Here is a 17,888-nt window from a genome sequence, read left to right on the forward strand (position 1 = left end):
AAAGGATTTTACACGATCGCGAATAAAAAAATTAATTCCAAGGCGCTTCCAACTGCGCCTGATTAAATAAAACACGGATATTTAATTCTTTAACAATTATAACGATTCACAATTTAATGATACTCAAAATAATTAATTCACAATTTAATGATACTCAAAATAGTTAATTACATAGAAGATATAATATTAATGAACTGTACTCGAAATAGCCAAAGCCCAAGACTGTATTATTATTTATTATTATTATTATTATTATTATTATTATTATTATTATTATTATTATATTATTATATTATATTATTATTATTATTATTATTATTATTATTATTATTATATATTATTATTATTATTATATTATTATTATTATATTATTATTATTATATTATTATTATTATTATTATTATTATTATTATTATTATTATTATATTATTATTATTATTATTAGTATTATTATTATTATTATTATTATTATTATTAATTATTATTATTATATATTATTATTATTATTATTATTATTATTATTATTATTATTATTATTATTATTATTATTATTATTATTATATATTATTATTATTATTAATATTATTATTATTATTATTATTATTATTATTATTATTATTATTATTATTTTATTATTATTATTATTATTATATTATTATTATTATTATTATTATTATTATTATTATTATTATTATTATATTATTATTATTATTATTATTATTATTATTATTATTATTATTATTATTATTATTATTATTATTATTATTATTATTATTATTATTATTATTATTATTATATTATTATATTATTATTATTATTATATTATTATTATTATTATATTATTATTATTATTATTATTATTATTATTATTATTATATTATTATTATTATTATTATTATTATTATATGTATTTGATGGAGTGGAGACCGATATTGTCTATTTTCGCACCAGACCTCGCACTGACGCAAATAATAGGATTTGCGAAGTTGGAGCAAAATCGATTCATCCTTTCTCTTTCTGTGCAGGAAATGGACCGATAGGCAGCAGGAGTGGACCGATATTGCCCATCTCCGATCTCGATCTAAGCTTCGAGAGTTATCAGGCGGATGGACGGGCGGACATCGCTAGATCAACTCTAAATGTCCCGAAACGGATTTCGTTCAAAGAGACCCAGGGTCTAATACCGTACCACATGGCTGAGGATATAACAAGTAAGCAAATGCTATAGTCATGCGGGGTCGACCATGTGATATCCTACAACACTTTAATACGTTTAAAGTCCCCATAGGTCCAAATCCATTTTGTCATGGACCATATCGGTCCATAGAAATGTAAATCCCAATTTCAATTTGCGTTCTAGTTATATTTTCCATTTAATTTGTCCAAATTCGAATTATTATTATTTAGAAATTGTATTAGCAAAAATACATCAATATCGGTCCAGACCTTGTATAAAGATAACCTCTGATTTTAGTTAGTACGAAGGTTTTTTCCATATAATTCAACTAATAGTACAATTTATGGATTCCTGGCATTTAAGTTAGATTTAGAGTGTTGATGTATTCTTAGACCTAAGTAGACTTTTATGTCGTCACTCCTGGTTTCTCAACATCACTTCAGTACAATTTAGGATTGTAGCTCTCCATTTTCTCTCAAAACGTCCTCTGTAATCCGCCAGAATTGCCGCGTTATTTTTCTTTTAATACCGAGTTATATCCTTATTGCTGATCTTTGGCATTCTCTTATTACCAAACACCCAAGCCATGAATGTCAAATGGTCGCCATTTTATCGCTAACCCCTTTCTTTTATTGATTTTTGCAAATAACCCGTTTCGAACAAAAACACCGCAATTCCGAGATGTACGTGATTGGCATTTTGGTTGCATGGCTGATAAAACGTTATCCTTTTTATGGATTTTCGCATATAAGACTAAATAAATCTCTTGATGTAATAAAAGTATTAGATAAATCGCTATCATCATGTGGAGCAGCAATAGCTGTGGCAGCATCCATGTTGTCCAATGCCAACAAATGACGCCTACCCCTTTCTGGGGAAGGAAATATATATTGCACTGCAGCGGCCAGTAGATGAGATGAGGATGGAGAAGATGAACGGAGGAAAAGACACTTTCTAAAGACAAAAAATCTTCAAGTATTTTTAAGATTTCCTGCAGTGAACGAATGATAGAGAATCGCTTGGCTAAAAGCCGTCTTTTGCGTTCCAAAAACCCATCAACGGCAGAGAAGACATAACCAACAGCTAAAAGCTAAAATATGCCAATAACAGCAAACATTCCGGCATTCTTGAGGATGTAGTACCACGACGACGACGATGACAACGAAGGCATTTGCTTGGCTCTGCTATGGCAATGACAACAATCCTTGGAATGACAATGCAAGGATGAATGTGAGGTTGGGTGTGCCATCCACCACCCACCCTTTGAGAAATATCCAACAAGAATGGCTAAGTGCTTATTTCATGGCACTGTTGTTGTTGCTGTTCCATCTTCTTTCATGCACTCCTTTTGCTCTCTGTTTCCCGCCAGACGATGTCAAACGCATAACAAGACGACAGAGGAAGACAGCGAGAAGTTGCAGCAGCATTGCATAATTTCTGCCTTTGTATATTTTTATATGAGTGAATGAATGAATGACTCACTGACTGATGTAGTGACTGTAGGAATGAATGCACTTCATTTGTTGTTTGGGAGTAAATTAGAAAATTCCTACTTCTGCTTCTTCTTCATGGAATATTTATATTGTTGTTTTTGTTTTATTTTTTCAAAGGCTAGGAACAATACATCCTAACACCATTACTCATTTACAGGAACAAATTTTCCGTTTTACTTGGCGAAATGTATGACAGCCATGCGGAATGTTGAGTACATGTCTCTGGTAGAGAGTACTCCAGTTTTTTCCACATATATGTGGGTTGTCAGCTCTATAAGCATTGTTAATGGGAAGCGTGTCAGGAGGGGGTGACGTCGATCCCAAAAAAATCTAAACTGGGAAATCCCCTTCCTTCTGAATGCAAGCCTTGCTCCTCAAACGTCTAGATATCGAAACTTAAGCCGATAAATATATTCTAGAAGCGGGTTAAGGGTTATGAGTAGGGGGGGTGGAGTGTAAAAAGAAGTTCTAAAAATTGTAAATTAAGAACTTTCTGCCTATGCGCCAAAAATATCAAGATATCGAAACTTAAGCCTTGATATATCTGAGGGATTTCAGAGAGTTCACCAACCATCCCCCCTGAGAACTGACCAAATTTTGTGATGTTCGGGCAGTTGCTGTTCTAAAACACAAAGTAAGCCCATACTTCCCATTGAAAGCAGCATCAGTAGCTTATGATCGTTGAAAGCGTCAGCAGTCCAATCCTAATAGTCCTACATTCAGGCAACCGGCATTGCAGGCTGCTCAAGAAGCGTCATAGGAATCGATGAATTACGCTGTACAACACAAACATATAATTACATGAAAAATAAATACGCGTTCTTCGCAAATAGAGACGGAATGTGTGAAATATGAAGTGAACCGCATGCATATTTCGGATTTTGTAATCTTTTTGACCTTTTTGGTGGAAGTACCAGAAAAAATGATCCGATTTCTTCTACCATCGTTGATGGAAATATTGAGATGTGCCAAGTCTGAATGGAATCGGATGTTAATTTCGCGTTTTATGAGCTTCATGGATATTTAAAATGTTGACCCTTTGTGGGGGAGGTACCAGAAGGGGTGGGCCGAATATGCCATCTTCGTAGCACATCTTGTGTTAGTAGAAATAATGGGATGTGTGAAATATGAGGAGAACTGGATGCTTATTTCGGATTTTATAATCGTTTTGATTATTCAAAACTTTGACCCCTTGTGAGGGCGGTACCAGAAGGAATGGTATTGAGATGTGCCAAATCTGAATGGAATGGTATGTTAATTTCGCTTTATGAGATTTATGAATAATTAAAAGTGTTGGCCCTTTGTGGGGGAGGTACCAGAAGGAGTTGACCGATATATTCCATCTTCAGACCTAACCCAAGTTCTGGTCTGAAACATATTGTGGTGTGTGTAATTTAAAGACAATCTTACTCTTACATCACATTTTATGAAAGTTATAATTATGCATTATTTATACCCTTTGTGGGCGAGGTTCTACAAGGAGTAGTCCGATCTTGTTCATACTCGCTCCCGATCCTGCGGTAATGCAAAAAATCATGATTTGCAAAGTTGGTACAAACACAGGTTATCCGTTCTTTTCCTCAGCGGTTAATTATTTTCTATGAAAATTTTGACCTTTTGTGGGGGAGGTACCAGAAGGAGTGGGTCGAGTGGCCAGACAGACAGACGGATGGACGAACATCGCTAGATCGACTCCAAATATCATGAAACGGATTTGGCCCAAAGACACCTGGGTCTAAAACCCTTATTTCGATGAAGCACGCTTTGAGGTGGTTTTGGAAATTTATACTACAAGTGCACGAAAAGTACTAAATAGTGCTATATTTGGTACAATTTTGTATGGGGTGAGGAGATAGCTCTTTATGTGCAACCTGGACATATGGAGGTGGTTTCGGAAATGTGCACTATAATTATACTAAAAGTTCGGTAAAAATAGCTACATTCGGTATTTTTACCGAACTTTTAGTATAATTATAGTGCACATTTCCGAAACCACCTCCATATCCGAAACCACCTCCACCGCTATATTAGGATATATACGACGACATGGACCTGCATAGGTAACATTTGTCATAAGCCACTACAATATTCAAATGCGAAACTTGAAAAAAATCGGTAATAATGTAGCTAAAATCATTAAAATACTATAATTGTTCGAAAAGTAAAAAGAAGCACTAAATTTGGTATTACGTGAAGGAATGGAGCTGGAATCTAAATTCTAAATTTGAAATTTGATATGTGGAGGTGCGTTTAAAAATGTGTCTTATATTTCTACGAAGAGTACTAAAATGTACTAAATTTGGTATTGACTGAAGGGATAGGGCGGGAATCATCTACGTAAATATTAAGGACTCTGTTGATATGAGGTTTTTAAATCGTGTCTAAAATTCTTCAAAAAGCACTGCATGGCACCTATTTCAGATCATTGTTGGTATTGGGTGAGGGCATACAACTGAAATCCTGAAATTTTATGTTGTGGTCGCTGTTGGTTTCCAGGACTTACATATTTGTTTTTGTTTTTTGAAGATTTTTTGGTGAAAAAAGTACACGTTCTACTATTATTATTACCGAAAAAGGTAAAACTTAAAAATCTGAAAATTTAGTACGATGTATGACGTTTTTTTTTTTTTTTTTTTTTTTTTTTTTTTTTTTTTGTCCAAGACGTAATAAACAAATTGTACATTTTTAGTACTAATCTAAAATTTTAAGGTGGATAGTAGCAAAATTATCGATTTTGGAGTGTAGATCAGGCAGAAGCGTTGGAAAAACTACCAATCCATCCAGCACAGTTTTGTCTGGGCTATGGGCTGATGACATCATTGGACCGTACTTCTTCAAAGATACTACAAATCGAAACACAACTTTAAATGGTGGGTGCCACCGGAACATTACATTCAACTTTGTTTTGCCCAAAATCCAAGAGCAGAACAATGCATGCGCAAAAATGGATATATTGAAGGTTGAGTAGGTAAAGCAGTTACTAAAACTACCAGAAATCTTTTGCCTTTATAAGTGTAACGGACCCCAGCAGGCAGGTTGCTGGTGCAAAATCCAGTTTAATCTGTATACTTTCAACTGCCGAACTTCTCTTGTCCTATATTCAAATTAACAGTGGCTTTTTGGATCTATATGTGTACCTGTGAAAAATCCTAAATAAAAGCCCCTTCTATGGAGCTAATGATTAAAATGCTTTTAAGATGCTGCAGGTCAACTCCACAGTTCCACACTGAGATACAATTTCATTAAATGCTGTTACAAACTTTCAACACCACCCTCGTTAAAATATAAGTATGTATGTATTGATGTTCTATAACCAATAAATAATTCATTTGATTTTGACATCATCATTCTCATCATGACCCATGACCATAATAAAATCTATGCAAAATTGCTGTGAGTGTGTTAAGTGCTTTCTTCCGTCCGTCCGTCCCTCCTTTAGTCCTCTTGTAATGACAAGAAGAAAATGCCTTCTTTCTCTATTCTAATGGCATTCCTAAGATGTCCACTTGCGCCCGTCAATATGTAAATGACAATATAATAATGGTATTATGCAGATCACATACAGCAGGACAATTTGTCCTGTTGACCATTTTCAATTGCATTTGTCAATAAATTACTTCGTGTCATGTAAAATGTAGGCCTTTTGCCTGGAATTTAATTAGATGTCATAACATAAAGAAATGAGAGATTGTACTGGGGGTATTGTGTATTGGAATGGTCAACTTATAAAGTCAACTTAGAAGATGGAGCGCCAAATGGAATCAGATGACAACTATAGATTACCCCCCAAACTGTATTAGTTGGTATTTTTGCATATTTCAGAAGTTCTTAATTTTTTTATAAAAAAATCTCTGGTAGTTCAACTTACCTTTCCATACATCTTAACATTCAATCTGAAATAAGAAAAAATAAATAATTAACAAACGGCAAAATAATGTGAATTTTTTATACATATTTTTTCCAAGAACTATTCAAGCCATAAACGTGGATTATTTAAACATGTTCTTCCAAGGACTATGGAGGCCACAAAATTGGATTTTTTTAAAATATTTTTACAAGGACTATTGAGGCCACAAAAGTGGATTTCTTAAAAATATTTTTTCGAAGGACTATTGTGGCCATAACCTGTGTTTTTTTAATGTTTCCAAGGACTATTGAGGCCATAAACGTGGACTTTTAAAAAATATTTTTCGAAAGACTAAGGCCATAAATGTGGACTTTTTAAAAATATTTTTTTAAGCACTATTCAGGCCAAAAATGTGAATTTTTAAATATATTTTTTCAAGAAGTACTGAGCCCATAAACGTGGATTTTTTAAAAATATTTTTCCAAGGACTACTGAGGCCATAAAAGTGAATTTTTTAAAAATATTTTTTCAATGTCTTTAGTGGCCATAAATGTGGATTTTTTAAAAATATTTTTTAATCACTACTGAGCCCATAGACGTGGAAGGACTATTAAGGCCATAAACGTGGATTTTTTAAAATATTTTTTCAAGGACTATTTAGACCATAAACGTGGGTTTTTATAAATATTTTTTCTAGGACTATTTAGGCCATAAACGTGGATTTTTTTAAATATTTTTTCAAGGACTATTTAGGACATAAACCTGGATTTTTAAAAAATATTTTTCCAAGGACTATTTAGGCCATAAACGTAGATTCTTTTAAAAATATTTTTCCAAGGACTATTTAGGCCATAAACGTGGATTTTTTAAAATATTTTTTCGAAGGACTATTTTGGCCTTAAACGAGGATTTTTTTAAAATATTTTTCCAAGGACTATTTAGGCCATAAACGTGGATTTTTTAAAAATATTTTTCCAAGGACTATCGGTGCCATAAACGTGTATTTTTTAAAAATATTTTTCCAAGGACTATCGGTGCCATATACGTCGATTTTTTAAAAATATTTTTTCGAAGGACTATTTTGGTTGGCCTTAAACGTGGATTTTTAAAAATATTTTTTCCAAGGACTATTGTGGCTGTAAACGTGGATTTTTAAAAATATTTTTTCCAAGGACTACTAAAGGACTAATGAGGCCTTAAACGTGGATTTTTAAAAATATTTTTCCAAGGACTACTAAAGGACTAATGAGGCCTTTAACGTGGATTTTTAATAATATTTTTTCCAAGGACTACTAAAGGACTAATGAGGCCTTAAACGTGGATTTTTAAAAATATTTTTTCCAAGGACTACTAAAGGACTAATGAGGCCTTAAACGTGGATTTTTAAAAATATTTTTTCCAAGGACTACTAAAGGACTAATGAGGCCTTAAACGTGAATTTTTAAAAATATTTTTTCCAAGGACTACTAAAGGACTAATGAGGCCTTAAACGTGGATTTTTAAAAATATTTTTCCAATGACTACTAAATAACTAATGAGGCCTTAAACGTGGATTTTTAAAAATATTTTTTCCAAGGACTACTAAAGGATTATTGAAGCAATAAACGTGGATTTTCAAAAATATTTTTTCCAAGGACTACTAAAGGACTATTGAAGCCATAAACGTGGATTTTCAAAAATATTTTTTCCAAGGACTACTAAAGGACTATTGAAGCCATAAACGTGGATTTTCAAAAATATTTTTTCCAAGGACTACTAAAGGACTATTGAAGCCATAAGCGTGGATTTTTAAAAATATTTTTTCCAAGGACTACTAAAGGACTATTGAAGCCATAAACGTGGATTTTCAAAAATATTTTTTCCAAGGACTACTAAAGGACTAATGAAGCCATAAACGTGGATTTTCAAAAATATTTTTTCCAAGGACTACTAAAGGACTATTGAAGCCATAAACGTGGATTTTCAAAAATATTTTTTCCAAGGACTACTAAAGGACTATTGAAGCCATAAACGTGGATTTTCAAAAATATTTTTTCCAAGGACTATTGAGGCCATAAATGTGGATTTTTAAAAATATTTTTTCCAAAGACTATTGGAGCCATAAACGTGGATTTTTAAATATATTTTTTCCAAGGACTATTGAGGCCATAAACGTAGATTTTTAAAAATATTTTTTCCAAGGACTATTGAGGCCATAAACGTGTTTTTTAATATTTTTCCAAGTACAACTGACGGACTTTTGAGTCCATAAACGTGTTTTGTAAAAATATTTTTCCAAGGACAACTGACGGACTTTTGAGGCCATAAACGTGGTTTTCTCAAATATTTTTCCACGGTAAGTGACGGACTTTTGATGCCACATCCGTTTTTTTTTAATGTATTTTTTAAGTATTTTTTTCCAAGGACTATTGAAGCCACATACATTTATTTTTTTACTATTTTTCGAAGGACTTCCGAATACAATTGAGGTCATAAACTTGGATTTTTAAAAATATATTTTTTCAAGGTCTTTAGTGGCCATAAATGTGGTTTTTGTAAAAATATATTTTTTCAAGGACTATTGAGTCTATAAACGTGTTTTTTAATATTTTTCTAAAGATTTTTGGAGGCCATAATGCTGTACTTTTTAAAATATTTTTCCAAAGATTACTGAAGGAGTTTTAAAGCCCTATGTCTGGATTTTTAAAATGTATTTCTAAGGACTTCTGAAGGACGTGGATTTTTTAAAAAGGATTATCCAAACATTAATCTAGGATTTTTTCAAGACTGTCTTTACATCGCAGAATATTGCTTCTATTTAAAACTTCACGAGCCCCCCTCTCTACCCTTACCCCCTCACAACAACTTCATCACACAAACTCAAAGCACAAATTCCAACATACATTTCCACATGCATGCATGCGCGTTCATGCTACTTCATATTTCTAACAAAAATTGAGAACATAAAGTGGCCTTTGGATAAATGTCTTAACATATTCCATGTTATTCATGCAGATATCCTGCCACCAGGCAGCCAACCTATCAAAGCCCATCTAACCCAGCGGGTGAGCCACAATGTCGGCACGTTCTACATAAATTCAAACACGTAAAACAAAGAAACCCATAAAAATGCAATATTTTTATGATGACTGGCAAACGCATGTTAATATCCTCTTCGAAATGAATTTGACTTTATTTCTGTGCGTCATGAAGTCATTCACATTTAGGACAATAAAATTGTCGGGGCAATTGCCAAAAGACGACGACGATGACGACGGCGGCGGAGAAGAAGAAAGAAATATCAAAAGGAATGCATGTGACTGTGCCCGTGCACAGTTTTATCCAGGACAATCATCAAACAGAAAAAGCAACGAGTGCCACAGACAGACACTGAGAAAGAGGTTGACTCTGTCTTACATTTGGTGATGGCACAGAGTGATTGAACGACCCTGACTGTTTGGACCACAAACGTTTTGAGGATTTACATGTATTTCGAACAACAAATGAATGTTGCCATGGACAATTTTATTTTACCCCCACCCCCAATATGTGCATGATTGCAAACATGCCAGAAGGGGTAAGCAGTGGATTTTGACGAATTTGGTGGATTTTAAAATATTTTTTTTTTTAATCCCAAATAGCTCAACAGAGGATGTCAATACAGGACAATTGCCACGAAATTGAGCATGGTCTCATGTCACGAGGCACAAAGGAGCATATATCTTTTGCATGACTATATGACACTATTTTCAGAATAAAAAGTTTGGGACCTTTTTGGGACCATATGCCTATGTCTTTTACTGAAAGTAGGTTGACATCTGATCTTTAAAACTATATATAAAAGAGTAGTGAAATAGCTGACTGGCTGATCGAGAATTGACGCACAGACGAAACGACTGAAGCTGGAATTTTGAAAGTTTGCATGAGGTTCAATATTGGTGCGTAGGTGTGTGACAAGGCGGTGTTTCTAGAAAAGTACTAAAATGTACTAAAATTTGAATACTTGGTAAAGGACAAACGGATTGAGCTAGAATTCTGAAATTTGGAATGAGAGTCACTGATAGAATGCAGGATTGATGCACAAAGAGTCTTTGGAAATTCGAACTTTAAGGATACGAAAGTCTCTGCAATGGTACTAAACTTCTAAAATGGTACCATTTTCTATTATGTGAACGGATAGAGCTAAAAACTTGAACTTTGGTTTTAAAAACAAGTTTGGAAAGTAAGTTTGATATATAAAGGTGGTTTTTGGAAAGGTGTACTAAGTGTGCAAACTGTACTAAATGGTACTAGATTCGGTACCATTTTGTTCAATGTGACCGCATGAAGCTGGAATTGTGAAATTTGGTATTGGGGTCCCTTTTAGTGATAGGTTTGTAATAAAGAGATGTTTTTGAAAATGTGTACTACAAGTGCACGAAAAGTACTAAATAGTACTATGTTCGGTACAATTTGGTATTGCAGATTGTTTTATTTATTATTAAGCAGATAGTGCTTGAAATGTGATATTTGATATTGGGGTCGCTGTTAATGTTTAACTTGGAAATATAGAGGTGATTTCGGAAATGTGTACTATAATTGTACGAAGAGTACTGAATGGTACTAATTTTGGTATTGGGTGAAGGGATGGAGATAAAATTCTGAACTTTGCATTACTGACGGTTTCTGTGTTTCAAACTTGGCGGCGGTTGGGAAATGTGTCCAATATTTGTACGAAAAATACCAAATGGTACTAAATTTGGTACTGGGTAAAGGGATAAGGCTGGTATTCTCAAATTTAATATTGAGCCCTCTGTTAGTATCTAAGATTGAGATATGGACGTAGGTTTAGAAATATGTACTTAGTGTGGGAACTGTACTAAATGGTAATAAATTGGGAACAGTTATGTTTTCGATAAGTGGATGAAGCTGGTATCTTGAAATTTTATATTGAGATCCTTGTTGGTGGTCGGAGTTTGATAAAGTGGTGGTCTTGGAAGTGTACGAAAAGTAGTAAATGGTACTATTTTCGGTACAATTTAGTTTTGGGTGAATAGATAGTGCTTGTGCTTGTGAAATTTGGTATTGGGGTCGCTGTTCATGTTTAACCTGGAAATATTGAGGTGATTTCGGAAATGTGTAATCTGATTCTACGAAAAGTATTGAATGGTACTAAATTTTGTATTGGCTGAAGGGATGAAGATAGAATTCTAAAATTTGATTGTTACATGGATGATATCTGGGTTTGAGATTTGGCGATGTTTTGGAAATTTGTCCTATATTTGTAGGAATAGTACTATCTTTGGTATTGGATGATGGAATGGAGATAACATTGTGATATTTTATATTGAGCTCTCTTTGGGTATCTGGAATTGAGATATTGAGGTTGGTTTTTGAAATGTGTACTATAATGGCACGAAAAGTACTACATGGTACTAAATTTGGTATTAGGTGAAAGGATAGGGATGGAATCCCAAAATTTGATAATGAGGTCTCTGTTGGTATCTAGAATTAAGATATGGAGATGGGTTTCAAAATGTGTACTAGATTTGTACAATGAGTATAAAATAGTACTATATTTTGTATTTGGTGAAGGTATAGGATTGGAATACTCAAATTTGATATTGAGGTTTCTGTTGGTATCTGTTATTGAGATAAGGAGATGGTTTTGGAAATGTGAACTATAATTGTTCGAAAAGTACTAAATTGGGTTTTGGGTGAAGGGGTAGAGCTGGATTCTCGAAATTTGATATTGCGGTCTCTGTTGGTATTTGGAAGTAAGACATTAAGGTGGAAAGTACGAAAAGTACTAAATGTTACTAAATTTGGTATTGGGTCAAAAGATATGTCTGAAATCCTCAAATTTAATATTTAGGCCTCTGCTGGTATCTGGAATGCAGATATGGATGTGATTTTAAAAATGTGTTCTATAATTGTACAAAGAGTGTTAAATAATACAATATTTGATATTTGGTGAAGGGATATTGAGGTTTTGGAAATGTGTACTACAATTGTACGAAAAGTACTAAATAGTACCAAATTTGGCAATGGTGGAAACTAAAGAGCTGAAATCCTGAAATTTGATATTAAGGTCACTTTTGGTATCTGAGGTTGAGATGGATTTTTTTTTTTTTTTTTTTTTTTGAGAAAAGTTTTGGGTGAAGATATAAAGCTGAAATTTTGCTGCATGTGGTTCGGAGAAGGAGCGGGTTTTGGATATGCGAACTATAAACGTATGGAAACTTCAAAATACCATAAAATATGCTATTGTGTGTTTGGATAGGGATGGAGTTCTGAAATTTGGCGGAGAGAAGGAGTTGGTAATAAATTTGGGATTGGGTCTTAGGATAGAGCTGGTATCTAAAATTGAATATGGAGGTAAATTTGGGAATGCTTACTACATATGATTGTTCGAAAAGTACCAAACGATACTTAATTCGCCGATGAGTGAATGCATAGATTTTAAATCCTAAAATATGATATTGAGGTCACTTTTGGTTTCTAGGATGGCGGTGGCCAATTTTTATTATGAAAAACATTGAAATAGTTTTAGCCTGAAACAGTGGACGTGGTAAGGGTTTAATTAATATGCTCTTCTGTAAACTTAGGCATTGGAATAGAGATGGAATTCTGAAAATTGTTATCCTGGTAAGGTCTCATTAAAAATAACCACATCTACCCATCAATGCGCCGACTTATAACTTTACAACCTTCTGCAACAATGTGTAACGGACAACACCACAAGCTGGCCAAAAATTCCTTTGCATGTCAAGTTCTCAGTGAAACAATGAAAACAATGTTAACCTAGCTATGTTTGTCGGAATTAAAAGCAAAAAATGCCTCAAAAAAAAAAAAAAACAGAATAGCAACAACGCTAAGCAGATATATGGCATTCGATTACAAATACCATGACATGTAAAAGTTCAAAGTGGAATGTACCCATAGATAGCTTGGCTTACACATGAGTTCCGATTTCTCCCCATGAACGCCAGCCAGCAATGCAAACAAGGATGTGTTCGCTCCAGGGCAGTGATTTTTCATTCATTTGTCGTTGACTCGGTTTTTTTTGAAAATTTCATTTTTGTCCGCATTCGTGTCTTGAAAATTTGCCAAGTAAATAAACGTGGAAATTGTATTCACCTCCTTTCTCCCTGCCTTCGGTCGTTCTAACGTTTTTTTTTTTGTTCAAGAACAATGAACCATTAACCTTGAATGACTGGGGCGAGAGTTCAGCGAAAGAAGGTGCCAACTAAATAATCGTCGTCACAACTATCGTCAAATGTCGTTTCTGACGACGACGGCGACGACGACATGATAAATGCATTCAGTCGAACACTATTAGGACATTGTCACTCAATTTGTTTTGTTCGTCTTTGAAACGTGGCAATTTTAAGCTAATCTGGAATATTTCTAAAGGGATTGGGAAAGTAGAAAAAATTTACATGCACATGGGGATCCTAGGAAAAAACAAGTCAAAAATCAGTAAGTTCGGCCGGGCCGAACTTTGAATATCCTCCACCATTTGGAACGAATTTAGAAATTTTCAAAAAATATAATCCTTTAAAAATTCTGTTAAAATTTTAAAAATACCGAATATAGCCGTTATATTGGGTTCCATACGACGTGGACCTACATAGGCACTGTTTGTCATAAGCCATTACCATATTCAAATTTGAAACTTGAAATAAACGGCGAATTATGTAGCTAAAATCATCAAAATATCGTATATAGGGAGGTAGCGTTATATCGGAGCTGTGCGAAGACCTGAACCAGCATAGACAATTTTCTGCCATAGGCTGTAGGATCCATTACGAACTTCAAATACGACATCTCAAACAATTTTGGTGGGTATTGTACCTAAACGCGTCAAAATACCGAATATAGGGAGGAACCGTTATATGGAGGCTATACGAAGACGTGAACCTGCACAGACAATTTTCTATCTTAGGCTGTGGTATCCATTTCGAACTTCAAATACCAAATTTGAAAGAATTCCGGTTAATAATGTCGCTAAAATCATCGAAATACCGAATATAGGGAGGTACCGTTATATGGAGGCTATAAGAAGACGTGGACCTGCACAAACAATTTTCTGTCTTAGGCTGTAGTATCCATTACGAACTTCAAATACCAAATTTTAAACAATTAAATACGAAGACGTGGACCTGCACAGACAATTTTCTGTCTTAGTCTGTAGCATCCATTACGAACTTCAAATACCAAATTTTAAACAATTCCGATTAATAATGTCGCTAAAATCATCAAAATACCGAATATCGGGAGGTAACGTTATATGGGGGCTATACGAAGACGTGGACCTGCACAGACAATTTTCTGTCTTAGGCTGTTGTATCCATTTCGAACTTCAAATACCAAATATGAAAGAATTCCGGTGAATAATGTCGCTAAAATCATTAAAATACCGAATATCGGGAGGTAGCCTTCTATCTCAATTCGTTCGAAAGATAGCGTGATTACAATATACAGACGGACATGGCTAAATCAACTTAGAATTTTACGCTGATCAAGAATATATATACTTTGTCGGGTCTGACATGAGTATTTCGAGGTGTTACAAATGGAATGACAAAGTTAATATACCCTCCATAGTATGGTGGAGGGTATTATAATAGGAATTCATATTTATTTCCAAATTAATTTATATGATTTTAATTATCGTGTTTTTATTAAAGAAAACCAGTACCAGAGAATTTAATTTATTTTATCATTGCGCCCCTTACCCCCAATGCACTATTCCTCCCCAACAACCCAAAGAAACTCGTTAACAAACGCAACGTATGGAGGAAAGAACTGTTGCGCTTGCACACAGTAAATGGCCTCCAGCGTAACCTCCAAACTACCAAATTTGTGATAACCACAAACAAACCAAACAAAAAAAGTCAGCAACAACAACAAAGCCTGAAAACTTATAGTTTTATATAATCCTGAAACAAAATGAAAAAAATAAAATAAATTTTAATGAACCATGACTCTCATCGTTTCCTCTCTCTCTCTCTCTCCCACGGCCTTTCTCTTGCCTTTTATGCCCGACGTACTACAAACTGATTACAATATCCAAGTTCGTAACTTATCCACAAAAAAGTAAGTTGGTAAAAGCTTTGGGGAAGTCAGTAACTATCTATGTATTTGTGTGTGTGTGTGTGTGTGTGTGAGACACTGAGTGTGTTTCGCAGGAGTATGTTTTCCCCCAAGTGTTATACTTTGTAGATTGTAGGCACAGTAATTTGCGAGGAATGCTATAAGAGTACAAGCCGTTTGGAAAATATACCAGCAAAAAATCACAGTACCAAATAATGACTTTTTCAGCAAATAATTAGAAAACAGCATCCTTTCTCCTTATTTCAAAATGGGCTACTGTTAAAAAAAAAACATTTCGTTAAAAAAAAACATTTCCTTTAAAAATATTCGTCCATAGAACTGAAGTTCCCTTAAGAAATATCCTTAAAAAACACGTCGGTAAAATTAATATTTCCTCAAAAAAACATCCTTTAAAAACTCAAGTCTGTGGGTCTGATAGTTTCTCAAAAAATATCCTTTAAAACTCCATGTTTGTATATCTGAAAGGTCCTCAAAACGCCTGTAAAATTGAAAGTTCCTCGAAAGATACCTAGAAAAATATTCTTTAACAATCCAAGTCTGTAAAACTGAACATTAATCGAAAGATATTTATTAAGAATCTACGTCTCTAGAAGAGATAAGACCTCAAAAAAACATCCTTTAAAAAATCTTAACTGAAAGTTCTTTAAAAGATACCTCATGAAATATCCTTTAAAAATTCACGTATGTTCGACTGAAAGCTCCTCGAAAAATACCTTGAGGAATGTCCTTTAAAAATTCAGGTCTGTTGAACTGAAATATCCTAGAAAGATACCTCAAGAAATATCCTTAAAAATGCATGTCTCTCGAACTGAAAGCCACAAGAAACATCCTTTAAAAATTCACGTCTGTTGAATTAAAAGTTCCTAAAAAGATACCTCAAAAAATATCCTTTAAAAATCCACGTCTGTAGAACAGGTAGTTTAAAAAATATCCTTAGAAAATCTACGTCTTTTGAACTGATAGTTCTTCGAAAATATCCTTTAAAAATCCACGTCTGTAGAACAGATAGTTTTAATAAAAATATCCTTTGAAAATCTACGTTGAACTGATAGTTCCTCGAAAATATCCTTTAGAAATTCACGTCTCTAGAACTGATAGGTCCTCAAAAAATAACCCTTAAAAATCCGCACCTTTACCACATATAGTTCCTAAAAAACACCCTTAAAAATATACGCATGTCCTTTAAAAATTCACGTCTGTCGAGCAGACAGTTCCTTAGAAAAATATGCTAAAATATTCATGTTTGTAGATCTGATTTCACTCAAAAATATTTAAATGTTACGTTTGTTGTCCTGAAGTTCTGTCACAAAATGTCCTTTAAAAATTTGTAAAATATCCTTCAGAAACATACACGTCTTCAGAACTAATAATTACGCAAAATATGCCTGTACAAAATACTTTGTACATCCTTTTGTGTGCGGTTGAGGCGCTGGGAAAATCCAAAAATTAAAAATAAATATTTAAACATTATCAGTTTCCCAGCGGTCATAAAATACCACATGTGTACAATTCAGTGATCTTGTGCGCTGTCGCATATGGTAATGTGTAAAATAATAAAGTCCATGACCCACACACACACAATTATCGATGCGCCAGTAGGTAGCCAAGACCACTTGAATGAAGGGACAAACAGCCATGCAATGGTTCATTGTAAATCTAAAAATAGATAAGGACAATTGTGTGGCTGCGAATAGGTTAAGTTAGATCAGTTTTTGTAGCAGTTAAGAACAATATTTTTGAAAATAAAATCAGATTTAAACCAGCAACCCAAACGAGCGGTTGTGTTTTATTTCTCAGGAGTGAGATTTGGAACTGATCTCAACACAGAGTGTTTGGTATCTCTTCTCACTTGTACATTTGGTCCTTCGAGCCGGATCGAGAATGGATTCTACACCCGAACAAAGCGGTGGTCTATCCTTCTCGATGCAAGAATTGATTATACACCCGAACGAAGCGGTGTTATATCTTTTCTCGCTATAAGAATTGAATCTACACCCGAACGAAGCGGTGTGTTTCTTTTCTCGCCAAAAATTCGTTTCCCTCAAAAGCGGCGGATACAATCAACACCTATACAACACTAACTACATACAACTTTAACAACATCGAGTGTGGTAATAGCAGTAAATCAACTCACCAACCACAAAACTCAACAACAACAAAATCTTCAAGCGATCAACAACAACATTTTTCAAAGGACTCTCTCAAAATGCTTAGCTGCCAAGAAGCTAGATCAAGAAGTGGAGCCGTTACTTTGAAGCGTTTACCTAGCAGAAGGCTTACATTATTATAAGTA

At 33.9% G+C, this 17,888-nt stretch overlaps 1 protein-coding gene across 2 annotated transcripts in view; it reads right to left on the reverse strand.

Moving 5' to 3' along the window:
• The window catches only part of LOC101892891 (MAP kinase-activating death domain protein), a 170,582-nt gene that overhangs the window by 136,909 nt on the left and 15,785 nt on the right, over nt 1-17,888 (reverse strand). For both annotated transcript variants that reach the window (XM_059120957.1, XM_059120958.1), the window contains exon 2: nt 6,539-6,563. The gene's annotated coding sequence lies outside the window, so the exon portion shown is untranslated. The remainder of the gene's footprint in view (nt 1-6,538; nt 6,564-17,888) is intronic.

Source organism: Musca domestica, unplaced genomic scaffold (genome assembly GCF_030504385.1).
Source record: "Musca domestica strain aabys unplaced genomic scaffold, Musca_domestica.polishedcontigs.V.1.1 18, whole genome shotgun sequence".
NCBI lineage: Eukaryota > Metazoa > Arthropoda > Insecta > Diptera > Muscidae > Musca > Musca domestica.